We start from the raw sequence: 23,864 nt of genomic DNA, 5'->3' as shown, positions 1-23,864 counted from the left end.
ATGAGTGTATGCCTTGCTTTTCCCATATAGGGAATCTTATAGGTCGTTTTCCAATCAAGAGTGCATTGTTATAGAATAAGGGAGTATGATTATGCCATTTATGTGGGTTAGAATATTTTTTTTGTGTTTCACGCCATATCCGGATCGCATGAGTAATTATGGGGCCAAATCTCCGTTCGCATTGCTTAATTGATAATTTAGTGTATGCTATGTCCTTCAGTCTATGTGGAGCTACTATATTTTCTTCTAAATTTCTCCAGGATACTAATGCTTGGGGATCAAACCATGTTGTCAATGGTCTTAAAGTGTACGCCTTAAAATAGTGGAAAAAATCTGGAAATGCCATACCACCATCTGCTTTGTTTCTCTGTGCGGTGGATCTTTTTATACGTGGTGGTTTGTTATTCCAAATAAATTTGTATGTGGAGGAGTGTAATTTTTTCCAGTAACCCTCTGGAGGGGGTAACGGTAGCATTGAGCTGAAGAAGTTGATTCTAGGTAGTACGTCCATCTTAACTATTGATATCCGTGCCTGTACTGAGTTTTTAAGTTTTGACCACCTGTCTAGGTCGTCTTTGATTTTGTTTTGGATTTTTATGTAATTGTGCTTCACCGTTTGTCTTATGGTGGGGAATATTTCCACTCCCAAACATCTAAAGTGTTTTACCATAGGTATCTCTTCTGGGAGGGTTATATTTCTTTTTGCAGGGGCGTTAAGTGGAAGGAAAGCCGACTTCGGCCAATTTATCTTAAATCCCGATAAATCTCCAAAGTCCTCAATCAACTTGAGCAGATGAGGCAATGTGGTGTTGGGGTTTTGCATGAACAGTATTACGTTGTCCGCATATAAACAAATTTTATGTTGTGTGCCATTAATTACGATTGGTTCTATGGATTGGGATTGTCTTATATATTGTGCTAAAGGCTCTAATGATAGATCAAATAGTCCGGGACTAAGAGGGCAAAAAATAAAATATAGACCTTGCAACTCTCATCAAGTCTAGCGACCTTGACGGGGGGGGACAAGGCGGGCATCAGACTCTCTGTGTTCGACGGACTTATCAGATTTGAGGTGGCCTGGAAGTCTTAGCGTGCAGGACGCTGTGCGCTGGACGGCCAGATCACCGGTTTATGGGTCTGTCAAACTGATCAAGAGGTTCTGGGGCTTACATCAGTAACCTGAATGTAGAAAATAACACTGCAGTAAAGAACCTGGGGGTTATTATTGATTCTGAATTTAATTTTAATACACACATTAATCATGTCACGAAGATTGCCTTCTTTCATCTTAGAAATATTGCACAAATTAGAGCCTATGTGTCCCTGGATGATGCAAAAATGCTAATCCACGCTTTTGTTTTCTCTCTGCTTGATTATTGTAATGCACTTTATTCTGGCCTTCCAAAGAAAACAACTGACAGATTACAACTTGTCCAAAATTCGGCAGCCAGAATTTTAACTAGAACTAAGATGAGGGAACATATTACTCCAGTTTTAGCTTCACTGCATTGGCTCCCGGTTGTCTAAAATTATCTTGCTTGTTTTTAAACCTCTTAATGGTCTGGCACCGTCCTATCTCTGCGACTGCCTACATAGATATGTTCCAAACTGCCCCCCTCAGGTCCTCTTGTGCGGACCTGCTCGAAGTGCCTACAATGAAATATAAAAAATATGGCAAAGCAGCTTTTTGTTTCTATGGGCCGACGGTGTGGAATAATCTCCCACTACATATAAAACAGGCAGCCTCTGTGGATAGCTTTAAAGTACAGCTCAAGACCTATTTTTATACTCTTGCTTTTAGCTGATTTGAAAATCCCAATTACATTTTTTTTTATTTGTTTCTGTGACTTTGACATGCTGCACAGTCGGGTTTCCCAAGCCAGCACTGTCACTCACCTATAAGGAAACAACCCCTCAAAACGTACAGAAGGCCTCTCATATCTGGACTCTCTGTCCCTGACATGCTGCGCGGCCAGTCTCATCGGGCCAGCAGTGTCACTCACCTACAAGGAGGCAACCTCTTTGAGAAACTGACTGTTCTATTGTATTCACAATATATGCTTACTTCATATATGCCTACCACATGTATCTATTGCTATGTTCGCCCATCACCATCACAATCACGCGTACAGTCTAACACCTTTCCCGTCTCCCCGTCTCCCTGTGGGTGGCTGTAGTGTCCTGGAGTGATGACGGAGTACTGGACGTCCCGTGATGACACCCACCCAGGATGCGATCCCCCTCTGCGTCGCCCCCTGTCTCCCTGTCTTCGGCTGTCTCGGAATGATGACCAGAGTGTAGAACGTCCCGGGAAGACGCACCCCTGTGCCTCAACTAGAGCCGCTATCAGTTCGATCTTTAATCTTATAAAATGTTCATTTGTTATCACTATCAGCTCTATATTAAATTTTTCAAAATGTTCAGTTGCTATCGCATGCACTCATCTGTGTTTCACTACGCACATGGGTGCATGCTTACCAACTGTTCGCCTGTTTTTAATGCAACATGCAACACTAATATCGCCGACATCTAAGAAGGGAGATCCCCCCTTGAATTGGCCCTTCTCTCCTCCACATTGCCTGTGGTGCATTTTTTCCTATTGTTAGGTTTTAGTGAGTTTTTCCTTACCTTCGTGTGGGGTATGTCTGGGAGTGTTGCATGCATGCATGCATTTATTATTTATTTTGAGTTTATTATCATTTTTTAGACCTTATGGTATTCTTGTTTTTTCTTGACTTACTGTGTTTTTTCTTCTTGACTTGTTTAAAGAAGATGTGTCTCTGTTAAGCACTTTGAGTTGCACTCCGTGTATGAAAGGTGCTATATAAATGAAGATTATTATTATTATTATTATTACTAACCCCAAGAACATTCCTGTACCTGTCTGTCGCACATTCCAAATTGTAAAACTGTCTGCTTGTGGAAACTATATTAAAACACCCTAAAACGCTCCATTCTCTCTCCTCCTGTGTTCTGCTATTGGGCTCCGCCAAATCCCATCAGAGACAGAAATGTCTCATCCTTCCAGTCGGGACCATTTGTCACATAGTGAGAGGTTCTACAGCTCAAGCAAACCCCCACCAATTGGTACAGGGCATGTATTTTGGTTTTGCTCTTCTCGTTCTTTGTTATGCTATTGTTATGCTATTTGTATGCAAAGACAAGTAGCCAGGTGGGTACTTGGCGCACGGCACGACGAGTTGAGTGAAAGTTGTGGAGCGCATTTTTGTGTGCATGTACGTGCTTCTGCTCATAAAGGAGGTAGAACGGCCTGCTACCGCGTCCCATGAGCACTGCACCACTGTACGTGAGTCTAAAGCAGGATATGCACCAGCATCTGAAATGCTATTTCCTGAGGGGGTGGGTATACTTCATGACTTGATAATTATGATAAAGCTACCACTCCGGAAGGGCTATCATACCAAAATATCATCTACAGACATAGATCTTTAAGGTTGGCACCTTGCATGGTTGCCTCTGCTGTCTGTGTGTGTGAATGTGAGGCATAAGTTGTAAATTGCTGCGTTGTAAAGCGTCCCTGGGTTTCTTGAAAGGCGTTATATAAATCCAAGCTGTTATTATTATTATTATTATTATTATTATTATTATTAATTATTATTATTATTATTATTATTATTATTATTATTATTATTATTATTATTATTATTATTATTATTATTATTATTATTATTATTATTATTATTATTATTATTATTATTATTATTATTATTATTATTATTATTATTATTATTATTATTATTATTATTATTATTATTATTATTATTATTATTATTATTATTATTATTATTATTATTATTATTATTATTATTATTATTATTATTATTATTATTATTATTATTATTATTATTATTATTATTATTATTATTATTATTATTATTATTATTATTATTATTATTATTATTATTATTATTATTATTATTATTAATACATTTATTTGTTATTTATTAATGTCTTATTTTACTGTTGTGCATTTTTTTCTTATTGTTTACTATCTAATTTAGCTATTTTATTATTTTAACTATTTAATTTTTCGGTCTTTATTATTATTTTATTTGTAATTTTTGTATTGTCTTATGTTATTGTCTTACTGTTTGTCTTATTTAGCTATTTTTACTATCTTATCGAGTTGTTTTATTCCCGTTTTTATCATTTTTTTGTATTTTATTTTTTTATTCTTTTTTAAAACAAACATATAAACAAACATGACAACACACGATAAGATATACAAGCATTAATTGTCAGGGCACATCCAATGAGATCACATTTTGGTTAGTTGTTTTATATAAGATATACCCATAATACCTGTTATCTAAAAAAAAAACCCTACATACATATGCTCAGCTCGAACCCCCCCCTCCCGGACCCCACCTTGAGAAGTACCTCCACTATCCCTCGCACCTAACCAGACACTACCATTATAAGCTAGCTTTTATTCTCTCCACCACTTCTAACCACATTGACATTTTGGATTCATTGAGACCCAGAATTCTTGCTGTAGATATTTCATGGTAAATTACATCGAGATATGTAAGAAACCAAACTTTACGGCAAATTTTTTCCGGTTGAAACCAGCGTGATGCGATCAGCTTTTTGGCTACTGTGATACCCGATAAAACCAATCTCTTTAGCTGTGGATTCACTGCAAACTCAAAAACATCATTCAACAGCAATACCGAGGGGTGTACAGGTATATTCCAAGATACGAGTTTTGATATTTGTTGGGTCACATCTTTCCAGAATGCCTTAACTGGTGAGCAGTCCCAATACATGTGCATAAATGTCCCTTCGTCCCCATTTGTACATTGGGTGCATTTGGAATCTTGTTTGAGCCCCATTCGGCACAGTCTTATAGGAGTCAAGTATGTCCTGTGAATATAGTTAAGATTGATTTGTTGATGATCCGGGTTCCTTGATGTAAGTCGGACATTTGCCCAGGCTCCTTGCCAATCAAAGTCATTTTCCAGGTCTGGTATATCCCTCCTCCAGACAGAGTCAAGTTGGAGGGTTTCATACGAGGACGTTAGTAATTGATGATAAAATTCTGAAACAAAACCTCTCGATGTCTCTCTTGAGTAGAAGAATTTGTGGTATCTGTGGTGTTCAATTGGTCTGTCTAATGGAACACCGTGAGACTTCAAACATAGCTCTAACTGTTTGTGAAAAAGCCATGTGGACTTGGTGAGATTAAATTTTTTGCGTATTTCTTTATCACTACAAAAACCCTGTTTGTTAAAAATATCCCCTAATGAGTGTATGTCTTGCTCTTCCCATATAGGGAATCTTATAGGTCGTTTTCCAATTAAGAGAGCATTGTTATTGAATAAGGGAGTATGGTTGTGCCATTCTTGTGGGTTAGGATTTTTTTTTGTGATTCACGCCATATCCGGATCGCATGAGTAATTATGGGGCCAAATTTTCGTTCACAGTGCTTGATTGGTAGTTTAGTGTATGCTATGTCCTTCAGTCTATGTGGGGCTACTATGTTTTCTTCTATTTTCCTCCAAGATGCTAATGCTTGGGAGTCAAACCATGTTGTCAATGGACTTAATGAGTACGCCTTAAAATATAGGAAAAATTCTGGAAATGCCATGCCACCATCTGCTTTATTTCTCTGTGCGGTGGATCTTTTTATACGTGGTGGTTTGTTATTCCAAATAAATTTGTATGTGGAGGAGTGTAATCTTTTCCAGTAACCCTCTGGAGGGGGTAACGGTAGCATTGAACAGAAGAAGTTGATTTTAGGTAGTACATCCATCTTAACTATTGATATCCGTGCTTGTACTGTGTTCTTAAGTTTTGCCCATCTATCAAGGTCGTCTTTGATTTTGTTTTGGATTTTTGTGTAGTTGTGCTTCACCGTTTGTCTTATGGTAGGGAATATTTCCACTCCCAAACATCTGAAATGTTTTACCATCGGTATCTGTCCTGGGAGGGTTGTATCTTTTTTTGCAGGGGTGTTAAGTGGAAGGAAAGCCGACTTCGGCCAATTTATCTTAAATCCCGATAAATCACCAAAGTCCTCAATCAACTTGAGCAGATGAGGCAATGTGGTGTTGGGGTTTTTCATGAACAATATTACATCGTCCGCATATAAACAAATTTTTTGTTGTGTGCCCTTGATTACGATAGGTTCTATGGATTGGGATTGTCTTATATATTGTGCTAACGGCTCTAATGATAGATTGAACAGACCGGGACTAAGAGGACAACCCTGTCTGGCAGAGCGTGATACCGGAAATATTTCAGATATGATTGTGCCTGTTATAATCATGGCCGATGGGTCTTTGTATAATACTTTAATCATATCGATGAATCCTTTTCCTAACCCCATCCTTTCTAGCACTGCCCACAGATACGACCATTCCAGCCTGTCAAAGGCCTTCATAGCATCCAGGGACAGTATCGCCTTAGGTATGGTGTCCTCTTTGTCGGCATCAAGTACGTGCAGTATACGTCTTATGTTCTCAGTGATCAGGCGGCCTCCTATGAAGCCAGTTTGGTCCGGGTGAACTAAAGACGTCATATGCTTTTGTAATCTGATGGCTAATACCTTAGAGTACAGTTTGATATCTGTTCCGAGGAGGCTTACAGGTCTATAACTACCGCACTCGTTGGGGTCTTTGTCTTTTTTAAGGAGGACTGTTATGAGTGCAATATTGTCGGTTTTATGGAAGTTCCCCTCCTTGACTGAGTATAAGATCATATTTAGTAATAAGGGGCCAATTATGTCCCAACAAGAAAGGTACATTTCTGATGGGAAACCGTCTCTTCCTGGAGCCTTACCACTTTTCATTGCGGTTATGGCCATCTTGAGTTCCTCTAGTGTGATCGGTATTTCTAACTGTTTAGCGTCATCCTCTGAAAGTTTAGGGAGAATAATTTGATTAAGAAATGTGTCCATTTTGTTTTGATCGAAGGTCATTTCTGATTTATATAAATCGGAGTAGAATACTTTGAATGTATCGTTTATTTTTACCGGATCTGTTACAAGTACTTGTTGTGCTCTAATGGTAGTTATATCTGCAAATGTTGCATTAATTCTTAATCGCATGGCTAATAGGTGGCTGGGTTTGGAACCATGGGAGTACTGCTGTTGTCTTGTGCTGCGTATTTGTATTTCCGATTGTTGTCTGTATATGTCATTGATCTCTATTTTTAGTACGTTAACTTGATTTTCTAGTCGAGTTGAGTTGTTGTATTTCAGAGAATTAAATAACGTTGAGTAAAGCGTTTCCAGCTCATCCAGTTTTGTGTTTTGATTCTTGCGCATTTTGGAGGAAAAGCTATCCGTGAAGTCTTTGATCATTCCCTTTACCGACATCCATATTATTCTGGGGTCTTGCACCGAGTTTGCATTCTCCCGTTGGAATACTATAAGAGCTTCTTTGAGTTGTGTAATGAATTCCTTGTTGTTAAGCAGCAACGAGTTAAATCGCCATCTTGGGGCTCGGGAGGATAGTATACCAAATGTACCTTTAAGGAGTAAATAACAGTGATCTGATAGTGCGTTGGGTATCATTTCCACTTCATAATTATCAAATAGTCTCTGTGATGCAAAGACATAATCTATTCTGGATAGTGTCTTATGTCTCGCAGATCGACAAGAGTACTTTCGGGTCGTGGGGTTAAGTAACCGCCATAAGTCCTTTACACCTGTAATCTTTGACCAATCCTTTAATGCCTTCGATGAATTCTTTTGTTCGCTGGAAAAGGCGAGGTAAGATTTGTCTATCCTTGGGTTCCAGATGGCATTAAAATCCGCTCCTATTATAAATGAGTAATCGGGAATGTCTAACATTGCATTGGTTAGTGTAGTGAAGAAATCTTCTTCGTACAAATTTGGGGCGTATACCGCTATCAACGCTATTTTCCTGTTCTTATGTTCAATCTTAGCTATAGTTATCCGACCTTCTACATCAGACCATACTCCCTTTAGTACAATATTCAACTTACGTTTAACGACTATTGCTACACCCCGAGTTCTCGTACCAATAGAGGAGTGACTGATATTATGGTATATGTTGTCCGCTAATTTACCTATGTCTTTCCCTAGAATGTGTGTTTCGCTTAGCAGAGCAATGTCCACATGTTCTTTTTTCATCAGTGTGAGCACGCTTTTGCGTTTAAGTTGGTTATTTATTCCCCCGGTGTTCCATATCATTATATTCAAACTAGCCATAGTCTATACATGTTGCATTGTAATTTTTGGTAATGCTTCTAGAGAGCGAGTCAATACTAGATATACATCCCACTAGTGAGGTCCCGTTGAGAGCCAAGCTTAAAAACATACATATATACAAATAAAAATCCCCTACCCTTCCCTCCCACCGAGAGTCGTACAGGATTGTGTTCCATGAACACAACCTTTGCGTATGACTCTCTCCCTTGCACCACCGGATATCCCAGAATGATCCAATTATCCTTAACATTCCTATGTATACCATAGGATCTAACACTCTAAATTCTACCATAAGTAGAATGTCGACTGTGGCTTGGCCACTTACCCGTAAAAAATAAATAAATAAAAATTTAAATGAGATAAACTAAAAATAAAGACCAAAAATAAGCTTCAATTGTCATGCCTTAATCACTTACATTTTATATGAACTTGTAATTTATAGTAATTTATAGTAACCCATGAATAATATGAAGGTATTGAACTGAAGAGAGAGCCTCAATAAATCAGAGAGAGCGGATGAAAAAGAAAGAAAAAAAAAAAACAAGTAAAAGGAAGAGAACATTAACTTAGATCTTAAAAGAGCATTGCTATGCTTAAACATCTAAAGTATTAATTGGAGAAGTAGTGAAATTATTTCCCATTAATAAAAAACAATTTTTAAATACGTATATGCAGCATTTCCCCCGACCGGGGTGGGCGATGATCGTTGTGTAGAGTGATCTTTCAGCCGGCCGGCTATGATGGCTCTGTGGTTTTGCATCTAGATAGCTGTTGATTATTCCCCCGAGGGGCTTCTGGTAGAATGAATGACCACGTATTGCTGATATTCCAGAATGCTCCATATATCAAAGAATGCTTCGATGTTCTAGATTATTCCAATATGTCATTTTTACATTGTCTGAATGTTCCAGTATGTTCTGGAGTGTTCCAATCTTAAATCCAATATGTCCGCAATAATATACACGTCGGGGAAAGCATTCAAAAACTCTGAGCACGTAGGTCTCTCTGTCCCAAATCCTCGATTATTAAAGGTTGTACTATATGGTGACCTTGCATAACTGAGATTTAAAAGGCCATTTATACACTAATCTGCTCCTGTTCAGACAGGAATTTGGCTGCCTCTTCAGGCGATTTGAGGAGAACTTTTGCTCCTTGTTTGTCAACGGCGCGAAGTATTGCAGGGTATATTAGTAGGGGTCTGTATTTCCCCAGGTATAGTTGAGACATCACCGTCTTGAACTTGGCACGCAGTTCCACTACATCACGACAATAATCTTCAAAGCAGTGTATTGGTACCTCCATGTGTTTCAGATTGCCTTTCATCCTGCGAATTCCACGCATAATCATTTCTTTTATTCTGACTTGGCGCAGTACAACTAATATCACTCTGGGCCTAGCGTTGCTGTCACTGGAGCGGGGTCCCAATCTGAAGCACTCATCCACCTCCGGTATTTTAGGAAGGATTCCTGTTCCCAAGATTTTCTGTAATTCTGTGGCAAACTCTTCAGGGTTTTCACATCTCACTGATTCGTCCAGACCGACAATGCGAATATTCAGCCTGCGTTTTTGATATTCCATCTCGAATATTTTGGCTTTCTGTTCTTTATTGATTCGCGTGAGCTCCTCCGTTATTTCGCTGAGCTCCGTCTTGATTTCATTGTAGTTCCCCTTCATCTCGGCAGTTAGGTTAACTGTGTTAGCCTCTACTTCCTTGTAGATGTGAGTGAATTTGATTTCGTGGGCTTCCACTACTTTCTCCAGAGCCTCGGTGCGTTTATTCTGTGCGTCGGCGTCCGCTCTCAGCGCATCAATTTTGCCTTCAATAGATTCTTTAATAGCATCTACTTTTTGAGTTATTATCTTCTGTGATTCTGTGATCATTTCCTCCATTCTCTTCTCTGTGATCATTACCTCCATTCTCTTCTCCATTGTCTTCCCCATTTCCTCCATTTTCCGGATGATATGTTCGGTATCTGCGGAGGTCTTTGATGGGGTTGAACTTGAAGCGGCCTCTGTCGAGTCAATACTTTCTGCTGTCCGCTGTACGTATCCTGGGTCCCGCAGCGGGACCTCTTCGACTGGTTTTTGGTCTTTCCTTGGGTCTTTCCTTGATGGCATCTCGATTCTTTTGGTCAATATAGTTAGTTGATAGTCTCAGTTGATATATGCGTCAAGTTTTAAACGCATTAATGGTATATAATTATGATTTTAAAACGAAAAAAAAAAATAACGGGTGAGCAGCTGTGTCACATGCGACCTACTCCATTCTACAGCTAAACCGGAAGTCATTCATCATTTTATCATTTTAATGTCTTTATTATTTAATTAATAAAAAAGAAAAAGAAAAAGTATCCTTTTGTTTCGTTTTTCGTGTAAAGCACTTTGAGCTGCAATCTGTATGAATGGTGCTATATAAATAAAGTTATTATTATTTTACATTTATTTTCATTTAAATTAAATGTATTTTATTTTAAGACTGAACATGTGTAAGTACTATTTATACTAATTTGTTGGACTTATTATAGCATTCGTTAACATTTATGACCGTCTATAGTGTTTGTGAGATGTTTTTCCAGAGATTCTGGTCATATTCTCCATCAAAAAGCTTGTTTTGAAAAGTACCGTTGTGTGCTACTAACTTTACCCAGGCTGCAGTGCGTTAGCTGCTGAGCTAACGCATGGCTATTGTGAACACAATTGAAGTATTTATTTCGCAAATGCATTGTTTTCAAATAGCCACATTGCTGTATTTAGTGTATTCATTAGTGGCTCATATTCATATACGTATAACATATTTCATTTTATCAACCTAGAATTGACGACAAGGCCTGCTGCTTGACGCTAGCTCCTATGCTAGCATTGGCTAATAACATACAGCTGAGAACCAGGAATACCCAGTGCGGGCCACGCTCCTACCCTACCAAGGAAAGATGCTTCTAGGGCGGCAGAGAGTATGGAAGAAGACAAGGCTCTATGAAGAGAATGGGGTAAGTTTGAAGTTTTTTTTATAACACAAACATGAAAGTTGTATAATTTCCATCACAATATGTAAAAAAAAAAGAAAAAATCTTTTTTAATCTAATCTAATCTAGTTTAATTAATTAATTCATAACTCTTGAACAATAGATGCTATTTCTAATCTGTCAGCTGTTCTATATTGCCAACAAGATTGTCTACAGTCCATTCATTACACATTAATCTGAAATAAGCAAGGAAGTGCTTGAACATTTATTTTTTATCTTCCAAGTTTAATTTCAACAAGTTCATGTGCAACTACATATGAACCATAATAATAGAAATTATTATGATAATCATACACTTATTTTATATCATTGGAAAGCCCGAGTTGTTAGCTTCAAAATGGTACCAAATATGAGGTACTTTGAAATACCCAGTAACTAATATCTATCACAAACCAATGCAAGTTCAAGTTCAAACTGATTTCCTAAATGGACTACAACTCCGTAGTGTTAAAGAATGTCATGTTTTAGACATGTCTATATTATTCAAATGAGCTAAATATATTATATTAGAATTAATATATATTACATTACATTATATTATATCATACATATTATTATTTATATTATTCAAATGGAACTCAAACATGTTCCGTTGTGATGTCACAGTATGATGTTTTATTGTGATGTCACAGTATGATGTTCCATTGTGATGTCACAGTATGATGTTCCGTTGTGATGTCACAGTATGATGTTCCGTTGTGATGTCACAGTATGATGTTCCATTGTGATGTCACAGTATGATGTCATAATCAAACATTCTAGAACATTTGTGTATCTATTCAACAATTCTCTCAGAAGTTCTCAGATCTCAGAAGACAAGTAAATATCTCACTTGTTGTGTCCGGCTACTTGTCTGTAAGCTTGAATATATTCTGTAGATACCATTTTAAAATCACCACATGGAAAAGGAAACAAGCGCCATGTCCTGTACAATCCTTAATGACCTGCGTCTGGAGGGAAGGTACTGTGATGTGGTTATTAAAGTCAACAGCACTGAGTTTAACGCCCACAAGGTCATCCTGTGTTGCTGCAGCGCCTATTTCAGGTACGTTTATCTTGCTTCAGGTTAGCTTGGTTCAGGTTAGCTTGGTAGGGATGGATGTTTCCGTCATCTTAGACGCTTCAATGAATTAATTTGATTTGAATCATTTACTTTGACTGTGCTATAAGGCTGAGCCCGAATGTTCGAACGTTCGTTAATTACGTTGGCATTCATATTTTTAATACATTTTTTCTTTTAATAATTTTTTTTTAAATATATTTTCTTTATGTGTCTATTAATTCTGTTTAAACCAATGGGGTTTTTCTTCACAGTTGCAGATAAAGAGTAGGCTACACTAATATTATAGTATAAGAAATAACTGCTGAGTTATATTCATTAAAGAAAGTTGATTTAATAAAAAAGAAAGACTAATTTAATCAGATTAATAACTTTATTCAAATTGAGGATTTATTTTTAGGATATTTTAAAAAAAAATACCCTGATGAAGTTTTAATCCCAAAAACAGGCTTTGTGGACAGCCTTACTGTGCTAAGACCCTATACTGTACTTCTCCTAAGACCCTATACCAGGGGTCTTCAATTAAGTTTGGCCGAGGGCCACATTTTTTCCAAGCTATAGTATGGGGGGCCGGGAACAAAAACAATGGCTAATTTAATATATATTGATAGTGAAAACATTTTAACTCTGTGACAGACCACCTTATAACTAAGACATACATTTGTGGCAGAGGCAGAGAATGGACAAAATAAACTAGCTGCATAGGTGGCATAATAAACTGTAAACGACATACACATTTGCACTGAACATTATACCTTTGTCTTTTTGCCATTTTATTATAAAACCAGAGACAAGTGCCCATCTCTTATTGGTCTTACTTACATTACGCGCAACCAATGCGTCTATCTGACAGCCCTTTCTGTGGAGCGCACTGGACTATTGAGAAACAATAGGAATTTTCTATTGATTCTCCCAGTCCACGTGACCATTTCTAGCATTTCCATTGGCTATAGTGACAGACATAGATATATGATAAATGGATAGATACAGTGGATTAGATGCAGTCCAGGGAAAACAACCAATCTAGATATTTCAAGATTCTCTGAGAGATGCTCAACATTTTGAGATGACAATCGATTCCGATACAATAAAGCAAGTTAACGGCGATCATCCTTGTAGGAGTGTACATTCCACCGCAAGCCAGCGATAGTGTCGCGCTCTCCAGACTTCACGATGAGGTAAACAAACTCCAAGCCGCGAACGTTAACGCGGCCATTGTGGTAGTGGGTGATTTCAATAGCGCCAATCTGAGAAAGGTTTTGCCTGACTTCTATCAGCATGTGACTTGTAACACCAGAGGCGGTAACATTTTAGATCACTGTTACTCGCAATTCAAGGGTGGCTACAAGGCTCATTCTGCTAGTGGCTTTGGTAAGTCTGATCACGCGGCCATTTTCCTTTCACCAAAGTACAAACAGAGAATCAAGAGCACTCCTGTAGTCTCGCGAGAGGTGCAGAAATGGGATGTGACGTCAGAGGAGACGCTCCAGGCTGCGTTTGAGTGCACAGACTGGAGCGTGTTCCGCGACACAGATAACATTAATGTCTACACGGAGACAGTGCTGGACTATGTTCGTACTTTGGTGGAAGAAACAATCCCCACTACCACAATTAGAGTTTACCCAAATCAAAAACCCTGGGTAGACAAATCCGTCCGTGAAGCTCTGAAAGCGCGCACCAAAGCATACAACGACGGCCTGGTGGCAGGCAACATGAACAACAAGGTGGCGCGATACAACGTAAGGAGGACAGTGACAGAGGCCAAACGGCGCTACAGAGATAAAATTGAACTCCAGTTTGAACAGGCTGACTCCAGAGCTATGTGGCAGGGGCTCAAAACGATGACAGACTACAAAGGCACCTCCCTCAAACTGAACAGTGACATCTCCTTAGCAAATGACCTCAATACCTTCTATGCGAGGTTTGATGCTGGTAATAACAACACCAGCCCACAAGCCATGGCAATGGGGGGGGGGGGGGTCTGCTGCTGATGGAGACTCAGTGTTCAGGGTAACAGAGCATGAGGTGAGGCGGACCTTTAAAAAAGTGAATATCAGGAAGGCAGCAGGACCGGACGGCATCCCCGGCCGCGTCCTAAAAGTCTGTGCCGACCAACTGGCCCCGGTATTCACTGACATATTTAACCTGTCCTTAGAACAGGCTGTCATCCCCACCTGCCTGAAGAAGTCCACTATTATCCCTGTACCCAAAAAATCCAAGCCTGCTTGCCTCAACGACTACCGCCCTGTAGCTCTCACCTCCATAGCCATGAAGTGCTTTGAGAAGCTAGTAAAGGGCTACATCTGCTCCTCCCTCCCCATCAACATGGACCCCCTGCAATTTGCATACCACCCCAACAGGTCCACGGAGGACGCCATAGCCCATGTGCTGCACACAGCAGCATCACACCTGGACAAGAGGAAGGGGAACTATGTGAGAATGCTATTCATCGACTACAGCTCGGCATTCAATACCATAGTCCCCTCCAAACTCATAGCCAAGCTCAGGGACCTGGGCTTGAACTATGACCTCTGCCAGTGGGTCTTGGACTTCCTGACGGGCAGACCCCAGGTGGTGAGAGCAGGCAACTGCACCTCCTCATCCATCACCCTCAACATAGGGGCCCCCCAGGGCTGTGTTCTGAGTCCCCTCCTCTACTCCCTGTACACACACGACTGTGTGGCTCAGCGGAGTAGCAACACAATCATCAAATTTGCCGACGACACAGTGGTGGTGGGCCTGATCTCTGCCAACGACGAGAGGGCCTACCTGGAAGAGGTCAAGGTCCTGGCGGGATGGTGCCAGGAAAACAGCCTCTCCCTGAACGTCAGCAAAACAAAGGAGATGATTGTGGACTTCAGGAGGTCGGGGGTCAAGGACTACAGCCCCCTCAGCATCGACGGGGCACCGGTTGAGAGAGTCAACAGCTTTAAGTACCTCGGAGCCTACATATCCGAGGACTTGACATGGACCACACACATTGACAGTGTTGTGAAGAAGGCACGACAACGCCTCTACTTCCTCAGGCGCCTAAGGAAGTTCCAAGTCAGTCAGAAGATCCTTAAGAACTTCTACTCATGTACAATAGAGAGCATCCTGACTGGCAACATCACCTCCTGGTTTGGGAATAGCACTGCACAAGACCGAAGCAGACTACAAAGAGTGACACGTTCAGCCGAACGCACAATCGGAGGGGGGCTCCCCACCCTCCAGAACATTTACAACAAGCGGTGCAGGGGGAAGGCTAAGAGAATTATTAAGGACTCCAGCCACCCGAACAACTGCCTCTTTGAACTGCTGCGGTCAGGCAAGCGATACCGGAGTCTCAAGGCGAGCACAGAAAGACTCAGAAGAAGCTTCTATCCCCAGGCCATCAGGCTGCTTAACGAACAATGAACACTACACAACAACAACCATCAAACGCACATAGCACACACATCCACACGCACACACTCACTTTAAACAAACACACTGTAGCACCCACTCCCCACACTTTATATTTATTCATGAAGGATTGCACTACAACTCGTACACCTTACAGTAAATTGTACCTAAATTGTACCTCATCCCATTTCTGCATTTCTGCTTTGCACTATATAATATTGTACATTAGTACACTGCATAGTATTGTATATTATGGTAACTCAGTTACGTCTATTCTGCATCGAACATTGTACATATGTCTATACTGAACACTGTGACCTCATTTTCTACTTCTAATTTACATGCTATACTATGTTATTTGATACTATCTTGTCTAGCAGTCTCTGGAGCGTAACAGTAAGAAGCATTTTGTATGAAAGTATTCTGTACTTCTGTATGACAACTATTAAAGAAACTTGAAACTTGAAGCAAGTCTTTATCACAAACAAATCCAAAGATATTTAATGTTTTACAAAACATGTCTAGTGTTGCGCCCGGCTTTAGAGGGTTAAAAGCCTAATTGTATTTTTTATTTAGTCAATAAGTGTCTTGTTGTAATTCCTTATATACCTAATGTAGCGCATCTTCTTGAGGCAGATTCAGCTTTTTTTGCTCTGATTTGACTTCAGTTCAATTGCATTGTTACTATTCACATGTGTGGTGCCGTCACAGTCATATGTGACTGGGCATGGGGGCGCGGGACTTGTTGAGGTAAGGTCCAATTTATTTTTTACATATTGTGAAAGTACAGATTCATACCTTAAAAATAAGCCATCACTTGAACATTTTGGTGGGATATTTTCCAAGCTACATCCTATAAATCATGGTGATATCAGTAAACACATTCAGAGATGAATGGTCTTCGAACTTGTGGAGAGGTTCACACCTGTGATTTAATCAACTACAACCCTACCCAGAATGCATTGTATTCCATGGCCCCCCTCTCTCTGGGGACATTAACACCTTGCATCAGGCTCTTTTGTTATGGCAATGACTCTGTCTTGTGGCAAGTTGTCGTGGCAGTTGAAGTATTTGCCTTGTAAGTCTAAAAGCTAAATGACTGTATTATAAGGAAAGGTTAACCTTCTGTAGTGTGGTAGTGAAAGGTTAACCTTCTGTAGTGTGGTAGTGAAAGGGTTAACCTTCTGTAGTGTGGTAGTGAAAGGTTAACCTTCTGTAGTGTTGTAGTGAAAGAGTTAACCTTCTGTAGTGTGGTAGTGAAAGGTTAACCTTCTGTAGTGTGGTAGTGAAAGGTTAACCTTCTGTAGTGTTGTGGTGAAAGAGTTAACCTTCTGTAGTGTGGTAGTGAAAGGTTAACCTTCTGTAGTGTTGTAGTGAAAGAGTTAACCTTCTGTAGTGTGGTAGTGAAAGGTTAACCTTCTGTAGTGTGGTAGTGAAAGGTTAACCTTCTGTGGTGTTGTAGTGAAAGGTTAACCTTCTGTAGTGTGGTAGTGAAAGGGTTAACCTTCTGTAGTGTGGTAGTGAAAGGTTAACCTTCTGTAGTGTGGTAGTGAAAGGGTTAAGCTTCTGTAGTGTGGTAGTGAAAGGTTAACCTTTTGTAGTGTTGTAGTGAAAGGTTAACCTTCTGTAGTGTGGTAGTGAAAGGTTAACCTTCTGTAGTGTGGCAGTGAAAGGTTAACCTTCTGTAGTGTGGTAGTGAAAGGTTAACCTTCTATAGTGTTGTGGTGAAAGAGTTAACCATCTGTAGTGTGGTAGTGAAAGGTTAACCTTCTGTAGTGTTGTAGTGAAAGAGTTAACCTTCTGTAGTGTGGTAGTGAAAGGTTAACCTTCTGTAGTGTGGTAGTGAAAGGTTAACCTTCTGTGGAGTTGTAGTGAAAGGTTAACCTTCTGTAGTGTGGTAGTGAAAGGTTAACCTGTGGTGTTGTAGTGAAAGGTTAACCTTCTGTAGTGTGGTAGTGAAAGGGTTAACCTTCTGTAGTGTGGTAGTGAAAGGTTAACCTTCTGTAGTGTGGTAGTGAAAGGGTTAACCTTCTGTAGTGTGGTAGTGAAAGGTTAACCTTTTGTAGTGTTGTAGTGAAAGGTTAACCTTCTGTAGTGTGGTAGTGAAAGGTTAACCTTCTGTAGTGTGGTAGTGAAAGGTTAACCTTCTGTAGTGTTGTGGTGAAAGAGTTAACCTTCTGTAGTGTGGTAGTGAAAGGTTAACCTTCTGTAGTGTTGTAGTGAAAGAGTTAACCTGTAGTGTGGTAGTGAAAGGTTAACCTTCTGTAGTGTGGTAGTGAAAGGTTAACCTTCTGTGGTGTTGTAGTGAAAGGTTAACCTTCTGTAGTGTGGTAGTGAAAGGGTTAACCTTCTGTAGTGTGGTAGTGAAAGGTTAACCTTCTGTAGTGTGGTAGTGAAAGGTTAACCTTCTGTGGTGTTGTAGTGAAAGAGTTAACCTTCTGTAGTGTGGTAGTGAGAGGTTAACCTTCTGTAGTGTGGTAGTGAAAGGTTAACCTTCTGTAGTGTGGTAGTGAAAGGTTAACCTTCTGTAGTGTGGCAGTGAAAGGTTAACCTTCTGTAGTGTGGTAGTGAAAGGTTAACCTTCTGTAGTGTGGCAGTGAAAGGGTTAACCTTCTGTAGCTGTGAGAGAATTGTTGAATAGATACACAAATGTTCTAGAATGTTTGATTATGACATCATACTGTGACATCACAAATGTTTTCGGGCATTCATAACATAATTTTCTACGATGAATTGAAAATGGGGGACCCTGATGTAAACAAGACGAAGGTCTTTCTCTGGTCTGCATCCCCTTAACAATTGTGTGTATTGAGCTGTACTGTATTGTACCCAATCTGCAATCTGTTAATAAAGTTGTCAATCAATAAATCAACCAATCAATCAATCAATCAATCAATCAATCAATCAATCAATCAATCAATCAATCAATCAATCAATCAATCAATCAAGTTAACCTTCTGTAGTGTGGCAGTGAAAGGTTAACCTTCTGTAGTGTGGTAGTGAAAGGTTAACCTTCTGTAGTGTGGTAGTGAAAGGTTAACCTTCTGTAGTGTTGTAGTGAAAGAGTTAACCTTCTGTAGTGTGGATGTGAAAGGGTTAACCTTCTGTAGTGTGGTAGCGGCGTTTCTGCCACTCTTCACAAGCAAAGAGACTGTTTCCATTCCGTGAAAACCCGCCCTACTCTGCTCTGATTCGCAGACTGTGGGTGGGGGGGGAGAAACGCTGAATGTGATTGGATCAGAGTAGCCAGACAGACAGGCAGAGCAGCCAGCCGGACAGTGGAGCACTGAGAGAGAGGAGCTAGCGGAGGATTTAACGAGGCGCGTTAATACATTTGTTTATCTGGCTTACTGCTGCGGATTCAAGCCAAGTTGCAATAATACAGTACAGCTCAATACACACAATTGTTAAGGGGATGCAGACCCAGAAAGACGTTTGTCTTGTCATCAAATGAATTGCCAGCGCGCGTTCGTCCCGGGCGCCTCATCTCTCCTGCCTCGAGCAGCACCACCAAGCAGCAGCAGCAGCAGCATGCCCCGCGCGATTGTACATTGTAACGTTAACACAGCCCAGCTGTCAACTATGTTATTTAGATGTATTTAGCCATTAGGTTGCAAAAAATGCACCCTAACGAAATTCGTTCGCTCATAAAATTCTAACTGTGTTTTAATGGTTTTTAATTAAGTTAAAACACGCGTTTTATAACGGCCGTCAAGGCCTCTTTTTTTTATCTTTTTTATTTAGACACTGCGTTTGTCACACGTTACGTTGCTTATAACTTATAACATTAAGATAGTGTATTAACATTGTTATTCTCTCTCTGAGAAAGGAGAGCTAAATAATGTGTCTGTGTGTTTTTTAACACCTCTTAAGTACCAGTACTTGATACCCGGACAGGCCGCACCCAGCCCACGCGTGTAGTTTTTCTCCTCATGAGAGAAAATCCTTGTGGAACTATATAACAATAATTACCTCATTTACAAGTTGTATTTAAGTTTGCAAATAAGGGCAAATAAGGGAACACATTAATGACAGTTCAAATATGTAAAAAAAATCAAGATTTCGATTTTTTGGATTTTCTGAACAGCAAGACATTTTCTTCATTTCCTGACACCTCCCCCTTGCGAATCAAATCGGGTTTGGTCACGTCGAGTCACATATAAGTAAAGATAAAGTTTGAATGACTTACTGAACTGGTGTTTTAATTTCACACCACACATGTGGTGTGGCTGGTTTGTTATTTCAGCACCAGGCGCTGTCCACCGACTTTTTTCATGTTGAGCAAGCGCTACATTGCACCTCGCTGCCTATACCTGTTATTCACTCTCAACATGGATAAAACAAAGTATAATAAGCATTATTTAGGTGGTGGTAGTGTCTCTATTTGGACATTATAGCTAACATATAGCCTAGCCTAGTTTGTCTGATACAAATTTTTTTTTTTATTATTTTCATTTTTTTAAATAATCTGAGGGGCCAGATATTATTGCTAGCGGGCCAATTTCAGCCTGTGGGCCGCCTATTGCCGACCCCTGCCCTATACTGTACTTCTCCTGTAGAAAGATATTATACTGTACTTCTACTGTAAACAGATACTATACTGTACTTCTACTATGAAAATATACTATACTTCTACTATGCTAAGACCCTATACTTCTACACATGGCCGCCTAGTTATAGTTGAAAGTGGAATGCAATTTTATTTTAAATAAATTTTTTTTCTTTTTTTTATATTTTGGGACAGGCAAGGGGTTGTTTGGAGGGGGTCCGGCATGACCCCCTCCACGGCAGATTTTTTTAAATTGAATGAACCTGTATGTGCAATTTCCTGCAATATAGAGCCTTCAATCTTGACCAATAAAGCTGCTCTTTTCACTATAAAACTCAGTTTATATTGCAGTATGATAGCCAATTACTATAATAATAATATATTAATATATATACTGTATATATATACTGTATATTGATTTTTCGCTCATTTATTTTTATTAAATCAATCTCCTTTCAAATAGGCCAAGTTTTTAATAAGAAAGAGACAAAATATATATTTCCATTACCTGTAACTCTTGTGTATCTTTCTCTCCTTCTCTGCCTCCTCCCTGAGTCTGCAGTGCACTGTCATGACATCGATCTCCAAAAAAAAAAAATTATTAAAAAAAAAAGTTAAAACTTTTTTTTATTTTTTTGGAGGCCCCTCGTCACTAGAGGCCCACGGGCCGCAGCCGTCGTTAATCCGGCCCTGCTCGTCTGCCATATAGATAGCGAACGTTAACGTTTGCAAACGAAGTCAACGTCATCCAGCTGACACCACATATCTAGATAATATGACAACGTTAGCTAACGGCTAGTGTAGCCGGTGTGATCTTGTCTGCGTTGTGTTTAAAGTCGATTCGACCCCTGTTAAGGGATCGCCCTGAGTGGGAGTTGAACCCCGGACGCCGGCGCCGCGGGCGGCATCACAGACCACTAAGCAAGAAGTGAATTCACTGCTTGCTTCCGGGTCTGGATGCCTCTGGGGAGTGAGTTTACTTGCAGTACCGCTTACCATCCACAGCCACGTCACTACTTGTACCCGTGACTGTGGATATACTGCAGTACCTCCGTTACACTCACCCCACTAAACTCACACCACCCAGGGCATCCGGGTCACGGCACTACGTGTAGCCGGTGTGATCTTGTCTGCGTTGTGTTTTAGTCGATTCGACCCCTGTTAAGGGATCGCCCTGAGTGGGAGTTGAACCCCGGACGCCGGCGCCGCGGGCGGCATCACAGACCACTAAGCAAGAAGTGAATTCACTGCTTGCTTCCGGGTCTGGATGCCTCTGGGGAGTGAGTTTACTTGCAGTACCGCTTACCATCCACAGCCACGTCACTACTTGTACCCGTGACTGTGGATATACTGCGGTACCTCCGTTACACTCACCCCACTAAACTCACACCACCCAGGGCATCCGGGTCATGGCACCACATGTAGCCGGTGTGATCTTGTCTGCGTTGTGTTTAAAGTCGATTCGACCCCTGTTAAGGGATCGCCCTGAGTGGGAGTTGAACCCCGGACGCCGGCGCCGCGGGCGGCATCACAGACCACTAAGCAAGAAGTGAATTCACTGCTTGCTTCCGGGTCTGGATGCCTCTGGGGAGTGAGTTTACTTGCAGTACCGCTTACCATCCACAGCCACGTCACTACTTGTACCCGTGACTGTGGATATACTGCGGTACCTCCGTTACACTAGCACTAAAGCTAACGCCAACCAGAGGGAAACCTTGTTATTATTATTATTATTAGAGGATTTACGGTATGACCAGATGGTATTTCGGGACCGTGAAACACTTTTATTGTATTGCGTGGTAGAAGTTCTACCACTCAATAGTAAAGACATGTCTAACATAATCCTTTGTTTGAACGACTTACTGGAAAATCCTGCCTGCCACCAATGACACACTCGGTGGGCTTTGATATTTACACTGACTCAGCCTGTGCCTCAGCGTGTGCAGCGCACGGCGGTCTGCTGGGAGTGGGGAGGCACTGGATCAAACCATATGGGGCAGGGGGTGTCTCAATCTTTGGAAACTTAAAAACTTGCTATTAAGTGTCATTGCGTATTATTAATTTGATTGAAATTACGTAGTTATGGTTAGATTTATATATTGGGGGGGGATATATCATATTTTTCATATGATCAAAAAGTGGGGGAGCAAAAACATAAGTTTGCTCACCCAAGTTCAATAGTGGGTGAGCAGCTGCTTCAACTGCTACATTACGTAGGCGCCAGTGCTTCTACAGTGAAAATATATATTAGTACACAGGACAGAATGTTGCTACTGTTTACTCATCAGATATCTCTATACTCTGCATCCCACAGAACCCTCTTCACTCGCTGGAGCGACTCAGAGAAACCAGTCTACAGTATCCCTGGGGTGTCCCCGGGTATGATGCAGCTCATCATAGAGTACGCCTACACACGCTTTGTTCCGGTGACAGCAGAGAACGTGGAAGAGCTTCTAGTGGCTGCAGACCAGCTTCTCGTCATTGGCATAGTAGGAGCGTGCTGTGACTTCCTAGAAGGCCAGCTGTCTCTGGAAAACTGTGTCGGCATCTGGAGGTTTGCGGACATCTACTGCTGCCCTGACCTGAGGCGCAATGCCTATCTCTTCATTGTGTGCCACTTTGAGGAGATGCTGCGCGTCTCACAGGAGTTTGTGGAGCTGTCCCTGCAGCAACTGGTGGACATCATCGAGAGGGATGATCTGAACGTGAAGAGTGAGGAGACAGTGTTCGAGGCCGTCCTCCGTTGGATCGACCACTCCCGTGAGGAGCGTAAAACACACATCCCTTTGCTGCTGCCCAAGGTAACTAATTATATTACTGTGCATTACATTAAAAACAACACTAGGTTCCCTAGTACAGTGGTTCTCAAACATTTGGGTCCAAACTGTTCCCTAGCAACAGAATTTCAGTGAAACCGTCTACAACTGCTGTCTAAGTTGTACTTGCTTGTCTCTTCCCAGGTTCGCATGGGCTTGATGAGGCCTGACTACTTCCGGAACAACGTCGAGAACAACCCTGTGGTGAGGGACAGCCACGACTGCAGGCCCCTCATCCTGAGCGTCCTGAACCCCCCTGGCTCTGACAGGCTCCCAAACGCCCTGACCCGCCCACGTCTGCCCCAGGAGGTTCTATTGGCCATCGGAGGCTGGAGTCCCGGCAGCACGACCAATGGCATGGAGACTTACGATATCCGAGCTGGTGGATGGATGGACGTGAACGTTGAGGCGGAGAGTCCCCGGTCCGGCCACGGCACCGCTTATCTCCACGGTCTGGTCTACTGCGTCGGGGGCAGAAATGGCAGAGAGTATTTGAACAGTGTGAGCAGGTTCAACCCTGTCACTCGCAGCTGGCTGCAGGCGGCTCCCATGCACTCACGCCGCGGTCACGTCAGCGTGGTCGCGTTGGACGGCTGTATCTACGCCATGGGAGGGTTCGACGGACGCGTGCGACTGAACACCGCCGAGCACTATGAGCCTGAAACCAACCAGTGGACACTGATCTCACCCATGCTGGAGCACAGGAGTGCCGCCGGGGCAGCAGCCCTCCACGGCAAGGTGGGTGGAACTGAGGAACACAAGGTGGTAGATGAACACAAGGTGGGTGGAACTCAGGAACACAAGGTGGTAGAATGAACACAAGGTGGGTGGA

Source organism: Notolepis coatsorum (assembly GCF_963971535.1).
Source record: "Notolepis coatsorum genome assembly, chromosome: 7".
In the NCBI taxonomy this organism is placed as follows: Eukaryota; Metazoa; Chordata; class Actinopteri; order Aulopiformes; family Paralepididae; genus Notolepis; species Notolepis coatsorum.
This window is presented reverse-complemented; position numbering follows the sequence as displayed.